We start from the raw sequence: 5,108 nt of genomic DNA, 5'->3' as shown, positions 1-5,108 counted from the left end.
CCCTCAAGGCTGCATGTTTCTTTCTTTTTTCTTTTTTCTTTTTTTTTTTTTTTTTTTTTTTTTTTTGACAGGCAGAGTGGACAGTGAGAGAGAGACAGAGAGAAAGGTCTTCCTTTTTGCCGTTGGTTCCCCCTCCAATGGCCGCCGCGGACAGCGCGCTGCGCCGGCGCACCGCGCTGATCCGATGGCAGGAGCCAGGTACTTATCCTGGTCTCCCATGGGGTGCAGGGCCCAAGCACTTGGGCCATCCTCCACTGCACTCCCTGGCCACAGCAGAGAGCTGGCCTGGAAGAGGGGCAACCGGGACAGAATCCGGCGCCCCGACCGGGACTAGAACCCGGTGTGCCGGCGCCGCAAGGCGGAGGATTAGCCTACTGAGCCGCGGCGCCGGCCAAGGCTGCATGTTTCCATCCTCTCCCTCCACCCCGTTTGCTTTCTCATCCTCATCTCCAGGAGCAGTAGTGGCCTCTGTGCTGTCTTATTGTACTTCCCCTACCCCCGTACCCTTTGCAAAGATGAGTGGTCTCATCTTCCAAGGTATAGAGAGCGGTGCTCTGGGGTGGGTGTTTGGCACAATGGTGAAGATTCCGTTTGGGGCACAAACATCCCATAGCTGAGTGCCTGGGTTCACATCCCTACCCCATTTCATTTCTGATTCCAACTTCCTGCTAATGCACATACTAGGAGACAGCAGTGATGGCTCAAGTAATTGGGTCCCTGACACCCGCTTGGGCAACCTGGATTGAGTTCCCAGCTCCTGGTTTCGGCTTGACCCAGTCCTGGCTGTTGCAGGCACTTGGAGAGTGAACCAGTGGATAGAAGATTCATTCTATCTATCTATCTATCTATCTATCTATCTATCTATCTTTCAAATATTAAATAAGTAAAATAAATATAAATATGGTCTTTTGGTGGACAGGGTAACATCCCTACTCCCACAGAAGCCCCTCACTCTCCTGAGGATGTCAAGGGAAAGGAATCCTCCAGCCACGGCAGGGAGGCAGGGATGGGGCAGGTGTCTTTCAGAGCAATGATTGAGGGCAGTAGAGCAGATGAGGGTCTTCTACTTCTCTTCACAGGGAGAGGGTGGAGTGTCTTCATTCTCTTATCTTGGGGCCTCCAGGGTAGGAAAGGAAGAAGGAAAAACAAAGGAGAGAAGGGGCCTTTTTTCCCACAGACTTGTTACTCACCCAACCCAAGCTCAAAGTGGGGAGAGAAGTGTTCTCCATTTTTTAGATTTTCCTATCTCTAAGTAGACCAACCGTGACAGTTTTATGACCCACATACAAAGAGACCTCTCATGTTAGTAGACGAGTAAAGTGACCAGATCTGAATGGGCAGTGAAATAAGTAATGCATGTATTTAAAAATTTCCCTCTAGTTTTAATTTTTTCCAAGTTTCCCTTCATTACACTGACATTTCTGGAATGTGTACATGTCGCTGTCCCACCCATCCCCAAGCTTTAAGGCAGGAATGTCAAATACAATCAGCATAAGGTCACCATTTGGTCAGTGGAAATTTTTTGAAATGGAGGTGGCACCCTCTCTGGTGCCTCCAGCCTGTGGTTTCTGGCTCCCAGCCAATTTTGATGGCCAAAGGTTGCCCCAGAGTAGTGGCAGAGGTTAGCACATGGCCTGTAAGAGTCTCATTCCTTACTCCATCCTGGGAGTGGCTCAGAGGTGATAGAGCAGCAGTGGAAGCTGGAGTCTGCAGGTGCATGCCTGAGGGCCACACGGGTCTGAACACGAGGCACTGAGACCCTCTACCCCTGGTACCTAAAAACCGTAGATGGCACCTGCAACGGGATGTACCCAAGCTTCTGTTTGCATGTCCTGGACTTCCACATTCTGCAGGATAACTTGCCCAGTCTAGTCCCTCCGGCCAGGATTATGAGAATTAAAGAAGCAAAAACCATGTGCCAAATTAAAAGAGATGAAGAGATGGATGTAGCAACCAGAGGCAATGTTGGTTCTAGGGAGAACCTCAATCTGAATGGAGCCACCGTGCCAGGTGTTACAGATTGAATGTTGTGTCTCCCCAGGTTCCTGTGTTGAAGCCCTGGGTCCCAGAATGGTGGTATCAGGAGATGATTAGGTTTTGATGAGGTCGTGGGGGCTCCGTGATATTGGGGTCCTGATGAGAAGAAGCGAGACTAGAGCTCTCTCTCTTCTCAGCACGTGGAGACACAGGGAGAAGGCTCTGTCTGCAAGCCAGAAAGAGAGAGAAAGCCCTCACCAGGTACAGAACCTTCCAGCACCTTGGATTTGGACTTCTCCACCTTCAGAACTGTGAAAAATAAATGTCTGTTGTTAGAGCCATCCAGTCTCAGGGGTTTTGCCATGGCCGCCTGAGTTGATTAAGACACAAGGCTATTTGGGGAGATAATCTGGGAAATATATACAAGGCCTGTGTGTTAAATAAGATGGAAATCTGTCAGGGGAAAGTGGAGATCATTAACTGAGAAAAGCAGCCTTCAAAACAGCACGTGTAGGATGACTTCCTTTTGTTAAGAAAACATATACCTAGAAAAAGTTCAGTTATACACACTAAGCTGTTTAGAGATATGGTTTCTATTTTTCTATATTTTTTAAAAGATTTATTTTTTGGGGCCAGTGCTGTGGTACCATGGGTTAAAGCCCCAGCCTGCAGCACCAGCATCCCATATGGGCGCCAGTTCGAGTCCCAGCTGCTCGCTCCACTTCCAATCCAGCTCCCTGCTAACACTCCTGGGAAAGCAGTGGAGAATGACCCAAGTCCCTGGGCCCTTGCACCCATATGGGAGACCCAGAAGAAATTCCTGGCTTCGGATCAGCTCAGCTGTGGCCATTGTGGCCATCTGGGGAGTGAACCAGCAGATGGTTCTTTTTTTAAAGATTTATTTTTATTTATTTGACAGGCAGAATTGAGACAGAGAGAGAAAGAGATCTTGTATCCACAAGTTATTCCCCAAATGGCTGCAATGGCCAGGGCTGCACCAGGCTGAAGTCAGGAGTCCGGAACTCTTTCCAGGACTTTCAATGAGTGACAAGGGCCCAAGTAGGGAGCTGGCTTAGAAGTGGAGTAGCCATGACTCAAACCGGCGCTCATGTGGGATGCCAGCATCACTGGCAGCAGATTAACCTGCATGCTGAGCCACAATGTTCTATTTTTCATTTCCAGGATTTGGTAAACTTTCTACAGTGCATATGTATGTATGTTGCCTTTATAAAAACATAAGATTGTTTTTATTAGAAAGAGAGTTATGCAAGAGGGGCTTCCTAGATCACCTGCTCCCAATGTTGATTTTTTTCAAGAGGACAATTTTTGTCTCATCACAATGACTTCAAAGAGAAAACCAACCCACTTTTTTTTTTTTAAACTTAGATTTTAATTATGTACATAAATAGCAACATGAGAACAAGACGTTCTAAGGCCCGTACAGTATCTTTAGGTAAAGGGGATTTGGATTAGTCTGCTTGTAGTATGGCATCCCCAAGATAAAAGAGTCCTAGGATAGCTTTTCCTGAAGAAGAAAGTCAGTTTACTACATTCAGCACTGACTCTTCTGCACTTGTCTGTAGAAATACCGATTTCCCATGTGGTGCTTTTTTTTTAACCTACAACTCATTAAAATGAGCAGAGCATAGAGTTTTCTACTTATTTCTAGGTGAATTCTTCACATTTCCTGGCTTTTGAAAGTTCTCCTTCCACAAATCTTCTACCACGATATATCCTCGTAAACCCCAGTCATACAATTTCTCCCCACTGACCTGGGCAAATGCGATGGTTTGTTGTGGGTAATAGATAGAGGCAGCTAATCCCATGAAACCAGGAGGATACACCAGCTTCTTTATTTTTGAACCTCTAGCCAAAAGAAGTCCAACAAGGCCAGCAAAACCAATAACACCAAGTCTTGGAAAAAAATCCAGGAGGTGCATTTTGGAGATATTCATAGCTGTCTAATCCCCATTGAGCCAAACTCTGCATCTTGGGCTTAGTTTGAGAGTACATTTCCTGACACCAACTTGTATACGGCTCACAATGATGTCAAAGCTGTGAGATGCTTTCTTCCAGTTGGGTCTTTGGCTCCTCCACATACTTGGACTGACCCTCAGGAACTGAGTAGAGTGAAAGCTCATCAACCTTCATGGAGCTTTTGTGAGGCGAGTCCTTTTTTGGTGCTGCGTAGACTCTGAAAGTGAGCAGGCTCAGGCTGGCTGGGCCCATGGACCTCTGAATTACCTTGAACATGTTGCTGGCAGCTGCCCACTTTTTGTTTTTTAAAGATTTTATTTATTTATTTATTTATTTGAGAGGTAGAGTTACAGATAGAGAGAGGGAGAGACAGAGAGAAAAGTCTTCCATTTGCTGGTTCTCTCCCCAGATGGCCACAACGGCTGGAGCTGAGTTGGTCTAAAGCCAGGAGCCAGGAGCTTCTTCTAGGTCTCCCACATGAGTGCAAGGGCCCAAGGACTTGGGCCATCTTCTGCTGCTTTCCCAAGCCACAGCAGAGAGCTGGATTGGAAGAGGAGCAGCTGGGACATGAACTGGTGCCCACATGGGATTCTGGCACCGCAGGTGCAGGCTTAGCCCACTATGCCACAGTGCTGGCCCCCAACACACTTTTTATTGTGGAAAACTTCAAACAGACTCATGGGCAGACAGAATAACATTAATCAACCTCCAGATACCCATTGCCCAACCTCAGTGACCAACTCATGGTCATTTTCATTTCCTCTTTCACCACACACTTTCTCCTTCCCATTTTATTTTAAAGCAAATCCCAGACCTCATTTAATGTCTTCTATTAATATTACAATATTCTCTTTTAGGACTTTTAAGGATATATAACCGCAATACATTTTCATGCCTAAGAAATTAATAATCCCTTACTATCATCAAATACCTAATCAATGGTCATATCCCCAATTGCCTTATAAATGTAGTAAGTAAGCACTTTTTGAAGTTTTATTGAATCAGGAGCCAAATAAAGTCTACAGATTACAATTGGCGACTGGTCTTTTTTTTAACTGCTTTTCATCTGCAGGTCTGCTCTCCAGCTCTTTATTTTCCCTAGCAGCATATTTATTATGACTCCAGGCTGCTTATCCTTTGACATTTCCCAGTCT

At 46.0% G+C, this 5,108-nt stretch overlaps 1 pseudogene; it reads right to left on the bottom strand.

Annotated features, from left to right (window-relative positions):
* Positions 1–3,343: 3,343 nt before the first annotated feature.
* LOC100359034 (MICOS complex subunit MIC26 pseudogene) lies at positions 3,344–4,264 on the bottom strand (annotated as a pseudogene).
* Between the last annotated feature and the right edge of the window lie 844 nt (positions 4,265–5,108).

This window comes from Oryctolagus cuniculus, chromosome 19, assembly GCF_051225735.1.
Source record: "Oryctolagus cuniculus isolate XC-2025 breed Fujian yellow rabbit chromosome 19, ASM5122573v1, whole genome shotgun sequence".
In the NCBI taxonomy this organism is placed as follows: domain Eukaryota; kingdom Metazoa; phylum Chordata; class Mammalia; order Lagomorpha; family Leporidae; genus Oryctolagus; species Oryctolagus cuniculus.
The sequence above is the reverse complement of the archived record's forward strand: the minus strand, read 5'-3'. Positions and strand labels throughout refer to the sequence as shown.